At 39.9% G+C, this 19,974-nt stretch overlaps 1 non-coding gene across 1 annotated transcript; it reads left to right on the top strand.

The window, feature by feature from the left end:
* The first annotated feature begins 4,262 nt into the window (after positions 1–4,262).
* LOC116538079 lies at positions 4,263–4,396 on the top strand. The gene has a single exon (XR_004263496.1). It is a non-coding gene; the product is annotated as a small nucleolar RNA SNORA70 (small nucleolar RNA).
* The last annotated feature ends 15,578 nt before the right edge of the window (positions 4,397–19,974 follow it).

Here is a 19,974-nt window from a genome sequence, read left to right as displayed (position 1 = left end):
TATCATACTGAATAACTTTCTTCAAATTAGAAGGACGTTTTTGTCAGTATTAAAACCTTGAATCTTACTGATGGCTCTGCATCTTAGGTAAAACTCTTTAGTTTACAAAGAATTTTTGGCACACTTTAATGTGAACATCGCCAGACCTCATGTACTCATGAGATGTTTGAACCTTGGGACATCAGCATAGCTTGAGGGTGGAGGAGCAAAGCGTATGAAATGTTGACTGAGAAAGCAGGAAACATTTAAAGATGACACAACTTTGCAAAGGAAGACCATATGAATCTGTTTTATCTTCAGTCCATGGTGAAAAGGAAACCTCACAGAATAAACATTGTGATTAGTTGTAACATGACTAAGCAGGCTTTGCTGTAACAGAACCATTAATGGACTAACGTGTAAAAGGAAAGTTCAAACATTCACCAAGATTGAAAAAGCAGCATCTAAGACATACTTGGAGCCAACATCCTCTGAAATTGAGAGTAGAGACACTGTTATTAAAAACAAACAAACAACAAAAAAAAACAGAAGCCCAAGAGGAGCAGGGGTGAAGAATTCCTAAGAGTACATTTAATCTAGTTAATTTATTGGATAGTTAGAAGTTTGCAAATTAGGTTGCTGAAATACAATCAATGATCTCAGAGGAATGTGATGACTGTGCTTATTAGAATCCAGATGAAGAACAGACTTCATTCAATATGGATTTTGACAAACTGAACCATACCAGAATCAACACTTTTTTATAGGAGGCCAATAGGAAGTCCGTGCAAAACAGAGTTGTTTTTTTTTTTGTTTTTTTTTGTTTGTTTGTTTTTTCCCTTTGAGAGGGAGTCTCTCTCTGTTGCCCAGGCTGGAATAGTGGTGTGATCTCGGCTCACTGCAATCTCTGCCTCCTGGGTTAAAGCAGTTTTCTGCCTCAGCCTCCCTAGTAGCTGGGATTACAGCTGCCCACCACCACAGCTGGCTAATTTTTGTATTTTTAGTAGAATGGGATTTCACCATCTTGGCCAGGCTGGCCTTGAACTCCTGACCTTGTGATCCATCCGCCTCAGGCTCCCAAAGTGCTGAGGTTGCAGGCATGAGCCACAGCGCCTGGCCCCAAATAGGATTCTTTAACTTACACATGCATCAAAATTACCTGGTGGGCTTATTTAAAAGAAAAAGTTGTTGGAACACAGTTTAAGAGTGTCAGAAAGTCCAGACTGAGACTTCAGAGTTTGCATTCTTAACAAATTTCGAGGCCAACTTATTTCTAATGCTGCTGGTCCAGTAAGTACTGCTTGGAGAGCCATGCTGAGCTGGGCTGAGCCACCCAGTTGACAGCATATTTTCGGAACCAACCAGAGAAGTCCAGGTGTTGTGTAAGCATGGTAACAAGTTGTATCTTTTTTTTTTTTTTTTTTTTTTTAATAGAGACGGGGTTTCTCCATATTGGCCAGGTGGTCTTGAATTCCTGACCTTGTGATCCACCCACCTTGGCCTCCCGAAGTGCCGGGATTATAGGCATGAGCCACCACACCCAGCACAAGCTGTATCTTTTTGTGTTTTTGGAGACAAGGTCTCTCTCCGTCCCCCAGGCTGGAGTGTGGTGGCATGATCATAGCTCATTGCAGCATCTACCTCCCAGGCTCAAGCAATCCTCCCACTTTAGCCTCCTGAGTAGCTGGAACTACAGGCATGCTTATGGTCAGCTAATTGTTTTTTCATTTTTTGTAAAGATTGAGGTCACACTATGTGCCCAGAATGGTTTTGAGCTCCTGGGCTCAAGTGATCCTTCTACCTCGGCTCCCAAAACGCTGGGATTACAGGAGTGAGCCACTGCACCTGGCTCCTCAGCCTGTATCTTCCTATTTAAAAGAAAAAAAATAAAATAAATAATCTTTATTGTGTATGCTTGATGTTTAGAACATAATGTCATGGAATATCATCAGACATTAAATGATGACTACAGTGAAGCAGATTAACATATCTGTCATCCCACACAGTTATTTTCATGGGGTGCAACAAAACCAGCTAAAATCTACTCATTTAACTAAAACCTCCAATACAATTCACTTTTATTAACTTTATTCCTCATTTTGTACTTAACCTGCAGGTCTCTCTTGTCAGAGTTTCTGTTGACTGTGCTGTCCATGACCAGGAAAAGCCTTGCCCTGCATTTGCTCACTTCAGGTACCAAAACTGGGGGTCATGCATGCATCATGTTTTCTATAGAAGTTAGGTTTCCTAACTTCCAAAAGAAATGGAATTCACTCTACATCATTAAAGTAGATGATATGTCAATTAAAAGTTATTAAGTTATATGCAGAATTATGAGAATGGCTAAGGAAATAGATTCAAAGCTAAGATTGCAAGGAACACGCTCCAAGCTGTACCCTGGCCTGGCCTCCTGCTGCATCCCGTTGAGGAGGCTTAACTTGCCCGCCAATGTCAATCCATAACAATATTGCATTAGGAAGCTTCTTTGAAATCTTCCCTGCGTCCCCAGCTGCCACCCCTACAACAGAGCGGATTCTCCACACAGAGCCTTTGTTCTAAAGGGGCTCGCCTCTGTCTGGGGTCTGTAGGCACGTAAGAACCTTTCACTGGCCTGTACGCTAACCACAAGCAAACTGAGAAATGTGCATTTCTAGAGTCTACTTTGAAAAGGCATTTTTTAGAATGTGGAGATCTATCCAAATTTAGGGAAAATGTTCCAAACATGTCAGATGGCCTTTTCAGTGGGTGTTCTGGTTTATTGTTGTCAAGCAAATGAAGCCAATCTTGGTGACTTAAGGTGATGATTTATCATCACTCCTAGCTCAGTGGGTAGACGGGAATGAGCTAGGCAGTCCTTGCTTAAGGTTGCTCATGTATTTGCAGTCAGAGGTGGTTGAGCCCGTATCACGTGGGAAAGCCTGCATGTCCAGGGTGTTTCACCAACATGGATACCAGTCGGTATTTTCTGTCAGCTGAGAGTCAGCTGGGGCTATGATCCAAGTGCTTACATGTGTGTTTTCTGTGATGTGTGGGCTTCTCATAGCACTATTGCTGAATTTAAGAGAAAATGAGAAGTGTGTATGTGAGGCAGGAACACGAAGAAGCCTCCAATTTCTCTAAGAGCCAACTCCTGGACAGTGTTACTTCTACCATATTTCTGTCGATCACAGGATTTGCCCAGATTCAGAAGGCAGAGTGGCAATATCACATTGCAAAATAGCATGCAGAGTAAGAGCTGTCTCTATGACCCTCTTTGGAATATGCAATCTGACAGATTGCTATTTGAAAGTGGACAGATGGAGCATTTTTGCAGCTAACGCAGCAAACACACACCATAACACATGCATGCACACACACAAACATATACTATATCTTGATATTCAGTCGAAATTGTTTCTTTCTTGACTTTAAATACTATGATAATTATCTTTACTGCCTACTTACCTATAAACACTAAGCCAGAAGCCAGGATTTGAGATCAATCACTGTGATAGAGGCAGGAAAGAGAAAAAGCATTTGACACAATTTAACACCCTTTCATGATAAAAACTCTCAACAGAATAAGTATAGAGGGATTGTAACTCAACACAATAAAAGCCGTAAATGACGAAGCCACAGCTAACATCCTACTCAACGGTGACAAGTTGAAAGCTTTTCTCTGGGAGCAGGGGGAAGACAAGGATGCCCACTTTCAGGACTTTTCCACATAGTTCTGGAAGTCTAAGCTGGAGCAATTGGACAAAAGAAATAAACAAACGTCACCCAACAGGAAAGGAAAAAGTGAAATTCTCTGTTTGCTGACAACATAATCTTATATAGAGAAAACTGTAAAGACTCCACCAAACACTGATAGAATTGATAAATTAAATCAGTAAAGTCACAGGATACAAAATCAACATATAAAACTGGTAGCATTTTTGTACACTAATAAAAAGCTATCTGGAAAAGGAATAAAGAAAATAACCCTATTTACAACAGCAACAACAAATTAAATACTTAGGTGTAAAGTGGTAAAAGACTTGTATACAGAAAACTATAAAAACTGATGAAAAAATTGAAAAAAAAACACACAAATGGAAAGATATGTGGTGTTCATTATTTAGAAGAATTAATATTGTTAAAATGTCCGTACTCGTCAAAGTAATCTACAGATTCAGTGCAGCCCCTATTAAAATTCTAATGTTATTTTTCACAGAAATATAAAAAAAAATTCTTAAATTTGCATGAAACCGCAAAAGACCCCAAATAGCCACAAACATTCTCAAGTAAAAGGAACAAAGCTTCTGCAGCGGATTAAGCGGACTGGGTTCCTTTCCTCGGGGCGCCCAGTGTGCAGAGGCTGCAGACAGCAGCTTCCTTGGTAGTATATGCTGCCTGTTTCTTGCATGGGTTGCTCTAAGCGACCTTGGAGACAGGCCTTTCAGATGTATGTTCATGTGTCTGACCTTGCACTACCCCCAGTGTAGGCTCCAAACAGGCATGCGAGGTGCCTTTGGAAAGCCCCAGGGCACTGTGGCCAGGGCCCTCATTGGCCAAGTGATCATGTCCATCCACACCAAGCTGCAGAACAAGGAGCATGTGATCGAAGCCCTGCACAGGGCCAAGTTCAAGTTCTCTGGGTGCCAGAAGATCCACAGCTCAAAGACGTGGAGCTTCACCAGGTTCAATGCTGATGAATTTGAAGACATAGTGGCTGAGAAGCAGCTCCTCCCAGATGGCTGTGGGGTCACGTACATCTCCAGTCATGGCCGTCTTGACAAGTGGCAGGCCCTGCACTCATGAGAGCTTCCACTGTGCTACCCCCTCTTCATACTAACCAATAAATTATACTTCCTATAAAAGAACAAAGCTGGAGACATCAGAATACCTGACTTCAAGATATATTACAAAGCACTTATCATCCAAACAGAATGGTACTCACATAACAACACATTGACCAAAGGAACAGGACAGAAAGCCCAGACTTAAACCCATGCATTTATAGGCAATTGATTTTTGACAATTAGGCCAAGAACATGCACTGTTGAAAAGACAATCTCTTCAATCAATGGTTTTGGGAAAACTGTTCATCTCATGATGATATCTATGATAATTGTGTTTTCATGAGAACAGAAGAGGTTAAAAACAAAATCGTAAAAGAGAATGAAGCATATTGAAGCAATGTCACTATTTAGGGTAACACCTGAGATTTCGTTGTTTCACAGCCATGGAAAACTGATGCAGACACTCTAGAGGGAGGTTAGGAGCAAAAGTTTAATAGGTAAAAGAAAGGGAAGCGCTCTCTGCACAGAGAGGGGTCCCAGAGAAAATGGGTTGCTGCTTCCATGGTGAAGTGCAGGAGGTTTTATAGATGAGCTTGAGGAGGTGGTGTTTAATTTGCATAGGGCACGAAAGATTGGTCAGACCAGGTGTGTCATTTGCATAGTGTGCAAAAATCTGGCCACCCCCACTGTATATCTTTTATCCTGCAGAAATCTACTAGCACCATGTTGCCTGTTCCTTTACTGTACACGTGGTGACAAAGAAAAGGTAAGATGGAGCCTCCGCATTGAACATACCTGGCCTTCCAGTAGTACCCAATTTCAGGCCCTTGTCTTTGTTTGGAGTTCTACAGGACAGTACCTACAGAAATACTTGGAGTCTGTTTCTAGAAATTTACCTAAAATATGCATCTAACCGTGTCACCATCAAAGTTAAATAAAAATGAAACCAAACTTTTTTGGGTTTAAGTTGAGAGCCACTGCCTTAGCAGGATGCCGCAGGATCTCAGGATCTGGTGGCTGTTCCTGAAGGACTTTCCCACTTGCGTTTCCTGTACAGATTGTGGCATGCCCTACCTACCACAGGACTTCATGTAGGCTGTCTCCTGCTATTCATATGCTAACCCCCTGATTTCTATGTACACAGCACCTACTCTTCCCTTCTGTAAGGACATTGCTCTGGCATCACTTTCAGAAAATTTCCCTGTAGCCTCCATTCCTTGTTATGCGTTGGATTCTCTTCTTTTCTCTGCTCTCATGAAACCCTGGACACCCGGTCTAACGATGTCCTTAGCATATTTTATTATCTCCTGTTGTGTCTCTCTCCATGACAGGGCTTGATGTTTCTGCAGGCAGGAATCATGTCCTATTTTTATTTTTTCATCCATTGCCCATAGCATAGGTTATCAATAAATACTTGTTGAATAAATAATTTTGTTTTCTTCCTGATCATGTGGAAGAAATGGCACATTCTCAGTAAGATGTATAGTATTCTCTGTAAATGTTCTGGGAAACAGTATAAGGTACTTTGAGTTTATTTCCTTCAATTTGCCACGTCAGAGTTTTTAGCTACATGTAACAAGCAAAAAGAAGACAAAAGATGCACACTTGGTAGTCAGGGCCAGAATGTTATTAGCACTTTCTCATTTATGCCACTGAGGTACTATCATGTCTTTGTAGAAAGAGCTAACTTATTTCCCATGGAAATTGTGGCATGGAACACTTGTAAAGTGAATTGGTTAATCTTTCTTCAACACCATAAAAATTACTTCTACCAATAAAATTGTAATCCACACATTATTTCTTAAGGATTTTTGTTAATTCAATAGTGATCATCATTTAGCAGTCAGTGACATCAGTCTTCTAGATTTTCAGAGGTCATTTTCCTCAGCTCTGAGATGAATGAAATACATTCAAGAAAAAAAAATAAAAACAAAGAAACTTATCTGAGAAGGACTTAACAAGGTCAATTTTGCAAAATATTAAACTTACATTCGAAAGTATAAATATTATGATTTGAACATGTAGAGATAACACAGCCCATTCCTTTCATAGATTTCTATCACTATACAATTTATGGAATAAACTACACACAGTTAGCCAGTGGCAATATCAGAAATGCAGCCGCCAAACGAAAATCAATTATTCACATAATAAGCCTCTGTCAATCACTAGTTATAAATAATGTGTGTGACTGTAACAGAGAAATACGTGCTAAAATTATTGTGAAATTCAACTCGTTAGCATTCCTTCCACAACATATGTTCTTAAACATGATGTAAACTTAGGAAGGGGGTGGGGGGCCTGCTCTCTCTGGCAACAAGTGATATATCTACTCTGTCACTGAATCTCAAAGGAAACCAAACACAATGGGGTAGATAAAGTTTGGCAAGAGATGAGCAATAACCTAGGTTTAATTTTGTTCTCCTGTTTCTGAGTGTTCAGCTGGGGCATGTGGCACATTATGCATTCATGAAAACATTTTGCCATTGTGTAAGCCTACCAAGACAATTGATTTAGACCACACAATGGCTTGGGAGTGATAGGGCCACACTCCAAATTTCAAAAGTACCAGGACACACAAAATCAAAACACACGATTTTTGTGATAATTGAATTTCACTCAGTTTTAGCCATACAAAAAAAATGAACAATAAGGGAGTTGCTTCCAATTGCAATTTTAGAAAATAATGGAGGTGGCAAGAATCAGAAATACACACTCACTATTTACATTCAGAAATAATCTTTGTCGACAGTTTTATATATATATGACATATGCATGTCCTTATTTTAAGAAGCATAAATCTCTTCCTAGCTAAAGAATTAAGCCTGTTAAATCACATGGTTACGGAGAAAACAACAGCTTTCAGTGATTTATATCTCCAGGGCAGCAAAGCGTCATAAGGGACAATTTTAATATATGCCACGGAGAATATTTATGCAAATGACACCTTCTCTAGAGCCAATGTTAAGAAAAGACTTCCTAAGTAAAATTGTTTTCTTGACTCATGAAACTTAAGTCAGCTAAAGGAAAATGTACACTGGCCTCTCGTCATGTTTGAACTGGTTGAATCTAATGCTTTTATTTGCAAAGGTGAGCACTGAAGTCTTGCTTTTGAAAGAAGCCATTTCCTTTCTTTATAATGCAGTTTGGGGTCACTCTGCCACATTCTACAACACTTTCCAAAAATCTACCTTTAGAAGTGACAGTATAAGCAGCTACTGAGTGGCTATGGTTTTCTACTAAGATAATTAAGATTCATGACACCTCATTGATCTACACATGCTTAATAAAAATTACACATAATAATGCAGAATTTCTGTAAGGCAAATCTGAGACTAATTGCTTCTGGGTTTTTTCTTTTTTAATATTATTAACTCTCTCCTTCCTTGTCATGTTAAACCACAAAGGTTGATAAAGTACAAGAGGAATTGCTAGGATAACAGCAGACAAGCTCCATTCACCAGTAAATAAAAAGATCAGACAGACACTCAGATACTAAGAGACTTATTCAGACACGGAGTGGATGCTTTAATGAAATTTTTGGAATATGTGGAAATATATTTATTCTGTTCTAGGATTCAGGGCTTCTATAACTCCCTGGGAAACATAGATTATTATTTAGATATATAATAAAGAATATGAACCAAAGAACAATGACAAGATTATTTTGGCTCAAGTTTCCTCATTCTTGGAAGCTGTTAGAATAGGTGGTTAGGCAGATGTGGGCAGGGCAGGAAAGGGAACCCCCAGGAATGTCGGGTAACCATCAAGTGATGGTCTGGTGGTTGTTAAACTCTCTCTGTAAAGTAACTATCGGTTGCAGCCAGTGTCAGGGAAAGGCCGTCTCCCAGTACACGGAAAATGCCTGAAGCTGGTGATCAGCAGCTTCCAGTTAGCTCTCCAGAGCTGGGCGAGTGGGCGCAAACATGGCACCAAGAAGCAGAATAGTGGAATTGAGCTGGTATATGACCTTTCTCTAGGAATGGTCTTCTAGTGAATGAAAAGTGCCTCAAGTAGGAACAACACACACCAAGGCCTATTGGGGGTGGAGGGGGAGGGGAGGGACTTAGAGGGTGTGTCAGTAGGTACAGCAAATCACCATGGCACACGTACACCTACATAACAAACCTGCACGTTCTGCACATGTATCCCACCCTGCCGCCTTTTTTTTTTATAGAAGAAATTAGTTTTTTAAAAAATTAAAAAATAATGCCTCAAGCGAGCATGTGCACAACTTAAGTAACACTGAGCACGTGGCCCCTCCCAAGTGCTAGCAGTCACCGTCCATGCAGACAGCCTACCCTATGGGAAGAATCAAGGGAGCAGAACTCCAGAATCACACCGGTGTATAAAACCCCAGGTCTGGCTGGGCGTGGGGGCTCACGCCTGTAATCCCAGCACTTTGGGAGGCTGAAGTGGGTGGATCACAAGGTCAAGCGTTTGAGACCAGCCTGACCAACATAGTGAGACCTTATCTCTACTAAAAATACAAAAATTTAGCTGGACATGGTGGCAGGTGCCTGTAATCCCAGTGACTTGCGAGGCTGAGGCAGGATAATCGCTTGAATCTGGGAGGTGGTGGTTGCAGTGAGCCGAGATCACGCCACTGCACTCCAGCCCCAGCAACAGTGTGAGGCTCCATCTCAAAAAAAAAAAAAAAAAAAAGTGTGGCATGGAGATTAGATGATCCTCTGGTCTCTTCCTACTTCACCATTTCATGGACAGCATTTATTTATGTAAATCAACACTACATCAAGAATCATGATCCATTTAGGGTAGATTCAATAAAATTAAACGTTTCTAAAAAAAACAAAAAACCAAAAAACTCAAGTGAATGATCAAATAGGACGCTAGGATCCCTCCAGTCACCCACTTGGCCCTCTCCAAACTGTGCTTTACTTCCTTTCATTCCTGCTCTGAAACTTTTTAATAAACTCTCAATCCTGTTTTGAAACTGCTCTTGATTTCTTCCCTTGCCTTAAACCTCCTTCAGCCCCTGAGCCGAATTCTTTCCTCCAGGGAGGATAGGATCAGATGGAGTTTGCTGCAGATTTGTGAGATTTGCCACTGGTATGAAGCTTTGTAGTTGAAAAACACATTCTTCTGATTTTGAAATAAAACTAAATTTTACCCAACTCCTTATCACTGTTAATAAGCTATAGGCATCTATAAATGACAAAAAAAGTAACTCTAAGCTTTTCTGAAACTGCATCTAATTGTGTTTTATGTTTTCCTGCTGTGTATTTTCTGAGTATGATGTTAACTTAAAAATATGAGAGTCATGCTATAAATTAAGAAATAATTCACAACAACAGACTTGGGGCAGCACTTAATGATAAAATATAGTTATTTCTTATTAACAAGTAATTGTTCATTCTGGCAGTTTGGTAAAGATGATTAAAAAATGAATTGCCCAGAAGATCTATAGTAGCAATATATACAAAATATATGAAGAGAATGATACTCTGATTTTCTCATAGAGCATTTTTGCAAAATTTAGTCTAACTAGGAAATATTATACATAAAGAGGAAAATTCTACCACTATTTCTGTGGTGAAAATGAAGCAAGGGTATTGGTAACTTGAGAATTATGCACAAATATCCTATAAGATCTTGAGAAATAAAGATAGGCAGAGATGGTACCATAAACTTGGCAACAACTAGCATATTATATAAATGTAAAATTTCTTTTGGTCGTCTTTATATAATTCTGTGAAATTATTGAATATTATAGTCTGGGTTCCAATTATGATTGACTACAAGGTGAAGATTCTTTTGTCTTAATATGTAAACTCTTACTTGCTTAAAACCTTTGGGGCTTATTGGTTTTGTATATGTTTTTATTGTGTAACTTTTTTTAGTGTCTTTTTATATATTTTGTGTCTTTGGTTCTCTATCATAGCCCAGAATTTAGAAAGGCCTGGTATATAATAGGCTCTTGAGAAACATTTGCTATTTGATTAATAAATGTTGTTAATGAGAGAAGCAGTTCATAATTTGTGAGCATAACTTTTTCTAGAATATTTTTTTTCTGGAAAAACTAAGACTACATGATATTTTTTTCCAGAAAAAAAAAGAATAAATTCAGAAAGTATAAATATTGCCATTCCTCACTGGTTCTTGAGAAGGGTAGAACCCTGCCAAGAGCAAATAAGTCACATTTTAGCTTTAACTGGACTTTTCCAACACTCTGAAGAGGGTCCACCGTCCTATAAAACTTGTGAGAAAAGAATGCTTGGTGCTAGACTTTAAATATCAAGAGAGCGGTTTGGTGAACTTATCATGAAAATTTTACTGTAATCGACAACATTAGTAAGGTGAAAAGTATTTTTAAAAACCCAGCTTCCTCATACGATACAAGAGTGCCATAAAAGCCTTTTTCCGGACCTCAGACTGGGGCTGGAAAGGTACGAAAATTCATAGAAACCATCAAGACACCATAGGGGCTGCTGTGGGACCTACCTCCCATGGCTTGCTCTTAATAGAAAAGGCTTACAAATTCCATGCGAGTTTTATGGATTCAACATTAGGAAACTCTTCCCTCCACTTTGAAATTCTGAGGACACCACCCCACAATAGAATAAAAATGATGATGTGATGTTTACAGACAGAGGACTTGAAAATGCCCAGCACACATCGAACTCCCCATTCCTTCTCCCTCACTTCAGCATGCATGAAATACGCCAATTACAATTCCCATTGCCCTCACTGGAATGTAAAGCAGTGAAGAAAGCAAAGAATTCAGAATTAGCGTATTGCTGGGGAATTGGTGTCATATAGACCCAGGAGATTCCTTAACCAAGAACATAAGCTGGGTAACCCAGGGAGAAGGGAGAGAAGACGACTTGCATCTTTGAGCATCAGCCACCACATCACAGAGGGTCGGGGAGGAAGCGTGCCCGTGGGCCTGGCTCTACACATTGATTTGTAGGAGGGGACAGTCCACCAGCTGCTCCACTCATGGATTCATCAGCAGTGAGTCAGGGAGGCATGAGGGAACCCATGGAAAAACACAACTCAGTGGGGACCAGGAAATGCCGCTAGACAGAGCAAGGACAGGTGCCCAGGATGAGGCCAGACTATGGAACTGAACTCCAAACCCCTCCTTAGAAAACAGAGGTCACAGGAGGAGAAGGAGGGCAGAAAGAATCATCAGCTTACTGAAATTGAATCTTGAATTTAACTAGACACTTGGAAAAATATCAAACACAACTGGCTAAATTCCATTAAAATAAAACAAACATATTTTCAATCTTTGGTGGAATTGGGATTTCCAGGGATAAACTGAATTCAGTTATCAAGAAATCAGCATGAGGGCCAGGTGCTCATGCCTATAATTCCAGTGCTTTGAGAGGCCCAGGGAGAAGAATCCCTGAGGCTAGGAGTTAGAGACCAGCCTGGGCGACATAGCAAGATCCTCATCCCTACAAAATAAAATAAAATAAAATAAAATAAAATAAAATAAATGATTCTACTGAGAGAAAGAACAAAATAAACATTTTTTTTAAAAGAGAAAAATAAAAATAAAATAGCCAGGTGCAAGCCTACAGTCCTAGGTGTGCAGGAGGCTGAGGAGAGGGTATCACTTGAGCCCAGGAGTTCGAGGCTGAAGTGAGTTATAATTGCACCACTGCACTCCAGCCTGGGCACAGAGAAAGACGCTGCCTCTAAACAACAACAGCAACAGCCACGGCAAAGTTGCGGAACTGCAATTTTATCCTGGGAGCAATGGAGGATAAAATGATGAATTAGAAATAGCCACTTTCCACCCTCAAGAAGATGCAATCCAGTGGGAGAAACATGTCATAAAAAAGAAAGATATAAACAAAGTATTCCTAAGGAAAATTCGAAAAAGTATCAAATATGTAATTACAATGACCCTTAGTTGAAAATTGCAAATTGAAAAGCCTGGAGCTGCTTTTTATTCCCATTTCTCTACTAACGTTCTATAATAGCAACAATTTTTCAGGTGGAGGAACAACAGGAGCTTTTGAGATTTGCATTTCAATGTCGGAAGGAGAAAGTCAATGATTATAGGGCCATCTCAAACTTACGTAAAACTCTTTCAGACATGGTTTTCTGTACAATGGATGATCATCGCATATCTCAAAGGTTAAATGTAATCATGTTTCTCAGATACTTTTTTTTTTTTTTTTGAAACAGTCTCACATTGTTACCTGGGTTGAAGTGCAATGGTGCGATCTTGGCTCACGGCAGCCTCCACTTCCTGGGTTCAAGCAAGTCTCCTGCCTCAGCCTCCCTAGTATCTGGGATTTCAGGTGCCTGCCACCACAACCAGCTAATTTTTGTATTTTTAGTAGAGATGGGATTTCACCATGTTGGCCAGGCTGGTCTCGAACTCCTGACCTCAAGTGATCTGCCCACCTTGCCCTCCCAAAGTGTTGGGATCACAGGCATGAGCCACCGCGCCCAGCCCAACTAGTTTAATACTACCAGACATGTCATTTAAAAACATTTTACTGTAATTATTTAAACTAGGGTTTCAATATTCTTAACAAGTTTAATGTAGCAATCTAGCCATTTATTCTGACACTTGGTAAAATATATATTTTATATTACTCTTTTTTTTCCATCACTAAAGGAGTTTACTGTTTTTTCTACATTGGATTTTATCCCCTTCTTACTTTTAAAAGCTCTAAATCTCTGCAATTTTGACAAGTTGTGGAGGAGGCTTGCCATTGCCTAGATGGTTCAGTCCCTGGTTGCATCTGTTTTCTTCAGGAATCTTGTCTCTCCTGTTGCTGTTTTTTTCTCAGGGGTCCATTGTGATGCACAGTGACTTGTTTCTCAGCAACCCACTTAGTCAACAGTGACTTTTGTTTATTTGTTTGGATTCCCAATGTGGTCACTGATACTCTGTGGTCAGAGGTGTTTGAACCAAAGCAACCCCATCTTGAACAGGGGTGAGTAAAATAAGGCTGAGACCTACTGGCCGCATTCCTAGGGGGTTAAAGCATTCTTCATCACAGGATGAGATAGGAGGTGGGCACGAGACACAGGTCATAAAGACCTTGCTGATGAAACAGGTTGCAGTAAAGAAGCTGGCCAAAACCCACCAAAACCAAGATGGCGATAACGGTGACCCTGGGTGGTCCTCACTGCTCATTATATGCTAATTATAATACATTAGCATGCTAAGAGACACTCCCACCAGCGCCATGACAGTTTGCAGATGACATGGCAACATCCAGGAGTCACCCTATATGGTTTAAAAGAGGAAGAACCCTCAGCTCCAGGAATTGCCCACCCCTTTCACAGAAAACTCATGAATACTGCACACTTGGTTTAGCATATAATCAAGATACAACCATAAAAATGGGCTCTGCCTATGGAATAGCCATTCCTTTATTCCTTTCCTTTCCTAATCAACTTGCTCTAGGGATTCACCTTGAACTTCCTGAGCCAAATCCAAGAACCCTCTCTTGGGTTCTGGATTGGGACCACTTTCCAGTCACAATACTAAACATATAAAACTTCCTGCTATCTCCACACCATGTGCCTGACTTGATTGGACGTTGTTGTGATCTGAATTACATCCTCTGAAAGTTCATGTGTTGATGCCCTAACCACCAGGGCCTCAGAATGTGACTGTATTTAAAAATAGAGTTTTTTAAAGTGAGGCTGTTGGGATGGGCACAAATCCAATCTGATTGGTGTCCTTATAAGAACAGGAAATTAAGGCACATACATGAACAGAGGGAAATCCCTGTTGAGAATCAGAGAGAAGGCGGCCTTCTGCAAGCCACGGAGGGAGACCTCAGAAGAAACCACCTCTGCCGACGTGTAATCAAGACATATTTCCTGACTCCAGAGCGATGAGAAAATGAGTTTATGTTGTTTTTATCACCCAGTTCCTAATACTTTGTTACAGCAGACTGGGCTGACTAGGCTCTAGTGGGTTCTTTTGACCATTAGAATTCCACGTGTTAGACGACTTCCCACCCTATCTCCCGCCAGCCCATGGCCACCCTCTCTCTGTTTCTTCTCCGGGAACGTCCCTCCATTCACGCCTATCCCCTGATTTCCTGTTCTTATAAGGACACCAATCAGATTGGATTGCTGCTCACTGCAACAATTGGTGCTATGTCCTGAAACTTCTTCTGGGTATGGCCTCTTTTCTCCTCTTGGGGTCAACACATTCTGTGTCAGGTTGTTTTATGATCCGACCCTCATTATTCTCCATTGGAGATTCTTGAGGGAGCACATCTTGTCTTGTAAGGCGGGATCTCCACGATGTCTTTGAACATCTGAGGGGTGAGCCTCAAGACTTTAGTAGGTGGAAGTGGGGCCATTTTGGAGGCTTGCAAAGTCCAGGGAGGTTTGGAGGTCCAAGTCCTTGGTGACATCCTGAGCATCAGCCCAGATGTCTGCATCCCATGTCTTGGGATTTCCTTCTTCCCATCTGGGGTCCTCACTCTGGTACAGAGCATTGCTACAGTCCTTACACCAACTCCGTCCAGAGTTTCATGACCCTTATAATTAAGTCCTAGGTTTGATCCTTCCAAGCAGGAGACAGGAATTCTGTTTCTGTGTTACCAGAGATGTCTAAATGATTGTCACTTTGTCCTTAATGTGGTAGTAATCACTCTTTCCTTTCATCAGTACATCTGTCGCATTTACTAAGAACCACCTAATTTCATTTTTCTTCAATTATGACTTTCCACACATCTCTCAGGAGCCCAGGATATTGCAACTGCCAGTGCATTCTCTTCCACGGTGCACTTATTCCCATTCTCCATCAGTGGAAGTTTTAACAGCCACATGGCTACTGCATGCTGTGAGCTACTCAAAATCCACTCTGGACCAGCATGGGCCAGACAATTGGCAAGAGATGTTATGCACCCGTAAAATCTCATTATAAAGTCGTCTTCTTCAGACCATTTTTAGTATGAAGTGTCTGAGGTGAGATTCTTGGGAAACTAGTCTTTGAGGTTCAGATACTCCGGCACGAAATGCAGGGAGGTCACTCTGGTGATAGATGTGGGCGAGTCTAAGAGCAGGACTGGTCAGAGGGAGGCAAGCTGAGATGACTTTGCAAGAAAGACCCCAACCAGTCTCATGGGGAACCTGGAGCTCGGAAAGCTCTCGAAATTTGCCCAGCATTGAGGTATCATATACCGTATCCTGGAAAAATATCACTTGCTACATCTCCTCCCAGGCAGAAAGCGTCACCTTAAGCAAAGAGGCAGTCTTTGGCTGAGGGTGATTCCTGAGGAAAGAGTAGGCAATTTCCTTGTAAGACTCACCTGTGAGCCTTCAGCCGCCAACGCTGTCCACAGCTGTGAGGATTAAGGCTTCTGTCTGGAACAAAAGATCAGGGAAGCATCTGTGGCTCTTAGAAATCCAGAAAAGAAAAAAAAAAAAAAAAAAAAACCTAGCAGAGACAAATCTTCAGCTTAAGGATATATAATGTGAGACAGAAGTCCTATCTTCTCTACAATCCATGAGACAAATTTTGACAGAGCCCTTTAGCATCAGTATGAAAAGCAATCGGAGTGTTTCATTCAGCCAAATTGTCTCCCCAGGAACAACACAGGAACAACCACTGTTTCCATCAGATCACAGAGGATGAAGTGTTCTACCATGGTGTTCTCAATTTTATTACCATGAACAGGAATTTAAAAATACAAAATATTTAAAAATGTTGGAACCTTGAGAAAAAGCATCATCCTTAATGTTACAGAGTGACTGTTTTCATTTTATTAATTTCTCATCTACTTACTCACTAACCACGGACTTCTGCATTGGTGTTACTTCAGGTTATATTTGATTGTTATCTTATTTTCTTTTCCTTTTAATGTTGCTTTTACATTTTTAAAATTTATTTTTTTTGAAATATAATTTATGTACGATAATGTGCGTCAAGTAAAAGTACTCTGTTAGATGAGTTCAAGCATCATGAGCACACACAAACCCACCACCTTGGACAAGATCCAAGGTATTTCTATTTCCTCCCTTCGTCCCCCCACCCCTAAAAGAAAAAATTCCTTGGGTTCTTTTGTAGTCCAGACCTATCTACACCTAGTTCCAGGCAACCGAAGGCATGGATTCTCTTGCTAGTGATTCCTCTACATTTTCTAACATTGTATATAAATGGAGTCATGCATTGTGCCCTTTTTCACCGGACCCTTTCACTAAGCACACTGATTTTGAGATTGAGTTCTGTTGTTTCACGTATCAACAGTTCATTGCTACATAGTATTTGTCTGGATATAATCAATTTTTGTAACCATTTGCTGGTTGATACTAATTCTAGTTTCCAATTCTGGATTATCATGAATATAAACATTTGTTCTCAAATATTTTGTGTGCATAAGTTTTTACTTCTCTTGGATAAATACGTAGAAATAAATTGGTAGGACAAACGGTAAGTGTATGTTTAACTTTTTAAGACAACTGTTTTCCAAAGTTGTGGTAGTACTTTAAATTCTCATCAGTAGTGTCTGAGAGTTCCAATTGTTTCACATGATTGTTAACAGGAGATATTGTTGGTCTCTTTAATTTTTGCTATTCTACTGAATGCATCGTGATTTATATTTTTGTGGTCATAATTTTCACTTACCAGATGATGTTGTAAGCATGTTTGATGTGCTCATTAGCCCCAGTGACTTCCCTTGACACTCTTATCAGAAACCAACTGCCCAACTGAAGAAATAGATTCACCAAATTCAACAATTGGATTTTGGTAATGGTGCCAAAATAATGTCTGGGTAGGGATTATGGAAGACTTGCTATGCGTGTGATTTCTATATTCTTCAAATTTTCTGTATTAAAACATGACTTTTTAGCCATAAAATCAGAAACTTTTTGGTAGGTAGAAATGTATAAGAAAGTTTATAATCATTGTTTTTTAAATATCTTACAATTATTTTATGAACTCAAGACATGCAGGGCTGTAGGGATTACTCTTTGGACTCCACTTCTTATAAGAGGAAACTTCTTTTCAGCTGATTGAAAGGATTTCCTATCTCTTATTAGTCAACTAGTACTGTCTTTGAAGTTATCACAATCTCATTTGCTGACACTGAAATTACTTATGCTGAAGGTTTTCCAAACAAATAAGTAAATTATAGTGCATGATGTTTGCATACAAAGTTTCTGGCTGAATTTTTTTTTCTTTTTTCTTTTTTTTTTTTTTTAAAGACAAAATCTCCCTCTGTCGCCAGGCTGTAGTGCAGTGGTGAGATCTCGGCTTACTGCAACCTCCGCCTCTTAGGTTCAAGCCATTCTAATGGTGGGACTAAAGGTGCGCACGACCACGCCAGGCTAATTTTTGTATTTTTATTAGAGATAGGGTTTCACCATGTTGGCCAGGGAGGTCTCGATCTCTTGACCTTGTGATCCACCCACCTTGGCCTCCTAAAGTGCTGGGATTACAGGCGTGAGCCACCATGCCCAGCCAACATTTCCTTTTTCAAACAAATTTTAAACTAAAATAAAGTAAAAATACATCTTTATTAAAATCAGTTTCATTTCATTTTCAGTAATGCTCTTTGATTTAAAAAATACTGATTTACATAAATTGAATAAGCAAAATTTATGTGATTAATTCTAAATATGGTAATATCAACTTTTACTATGATTGTTTCATTTTGTGGGTTTCTAAGGATTTGCTTGGATTTCCAAAATTTATTGAAAAAATCAGTTCCAACAGAAAGGATTTATTTTACATTCTGTCTTATTACATACGAGTTCTAATTATTAGAATTACATCTATGGAGATTGATTTTTGTGGGGAACAAGTAAGAGACACAGTGGCTTCTTGAAAGTGATGAAAACGAACAGAACCTATTTACTGAGGAGTTTCTGCTCATCATAATGCATGAATGAATGGTTACATTTAACTATCAATCCATTAAGATGTGATTTCTTAAATCCTTTTCTTTCAGTAAGTTCACTAGGGGACATATTGACTGCTAGGTCTTGATTTCCCACACCAGCTCCTTTCACTGGGCATGGGTAGGTGCATACAGAGAGGATAAATCAGGGATAATGAAAGATCAGGCAAAAACAGCAACAACAGCAGCAACAAAAGACACCTCCATGTAAGTGCAATTCTGAGTCAACTTCTTGAATTAAATGCCACCAAAACTTAGGTGGCATTAATTGTTATTGGGCCTAAACTAACAAAAAAAATCAATGAGCCAGGGACAGTAGGGAAGGGAGGGAGGGCTGGGTACACTAAGATGGTGACGGATCATCCAGACTATAAACTGGACCATAAATGTTTGGTCTGGAAAATAGTGTCTTACAAGGGAGCTTGCAACTGCCTTTAAATCATGCATGTTAAAATGTGGATTTTGTCCAAAGAGCAAATCTGAGGTCCGTCGGTACAACTCACACACGGTAGAGCTAAGTCTCAGGTGCTGGGCTCTCTCCTGAAGTGCACACCTGGAGCCTGTCTGTCCTGCAGGGCACTAGACAATTGATTGGTCTCCCCGTTTTTACTGAACTGGGATCCATCAATTAATCAAATGGCACCTTCTGCCTAGATTTCCATGATCTCGGTATGAAAGAGAAGAGCTTAGAAACTATCTGCTGACCTGGAACCTACTAAGATGGAAACTATGAGAAAGCATCCAAGAGTTGTGTCGGTTTAAGTATATATTCACACTTCCCCTTTGGAAAAACCAAGGATAAGTTCTTCTCGATATATTATCCTCTCAAAACTCACTCTCCCAAAGCAAATGATAAAATACCAGTGGAAACAGTTCCTATTACTTTAAAAAGCTGGGAACAGACTGTATAATTGCAGCTTGACTTTGTCCTTCTCCTTCTTGCTGATTACAACAACGTGGGCACACACACTCTCTTTTTTAGAAATATGCTTGGACTTCAGAAATTTGTGGCATTGAACACAAACTCTCGCTTTTTGAAATAGTCACCAGTCATCAGACATTTCCTGAGAATAAAAATTAGGGACACAAAGTAAATCATACCTTTAAAATTGATATTCAAGTAATCAGACATGAGTGAGAAAGAGAGAGAGAGAGAGAGAGAGGAGTCACTCAGAACTAGAAATAAATTTGGGGACAATATTTACAGGCTCAGAGAACTGGCTTCTTTTCTAATCTTCAAGGTAGCTTCAGATGAACTAAAACCAGTGCTGGCATTTGGAACAAGGTTTAAGAAGATAGAAAGAAATTAAAGATGTTTAAAAAGAAAAAAACTCTTATGACTGCAAATCTACCATTTTAGGGTCATACATTGA

The sequence above is a fragment of the Sapajus apella genome, unplaced genomic scaffold (genome assembly GCF_009761245.1).
Source record: "Sapajus apella isolate SASKATOON/1434 unplaced genomic scaffold, GSC_monkey_1.0 scaffold116, whole genome shotgun sequence".
Classification (NCBI taxonomy): domain Eukaryota; kingdom Metazoa; phylum Chordata; class Mammalia; order Primates; family Cebidae; genus Sapajus; species Sapajus apella.
Note: the sequence above shows the minus strand (reverse complement) of the source record. Positions and strands in the feature narration are given on the sequence as shown.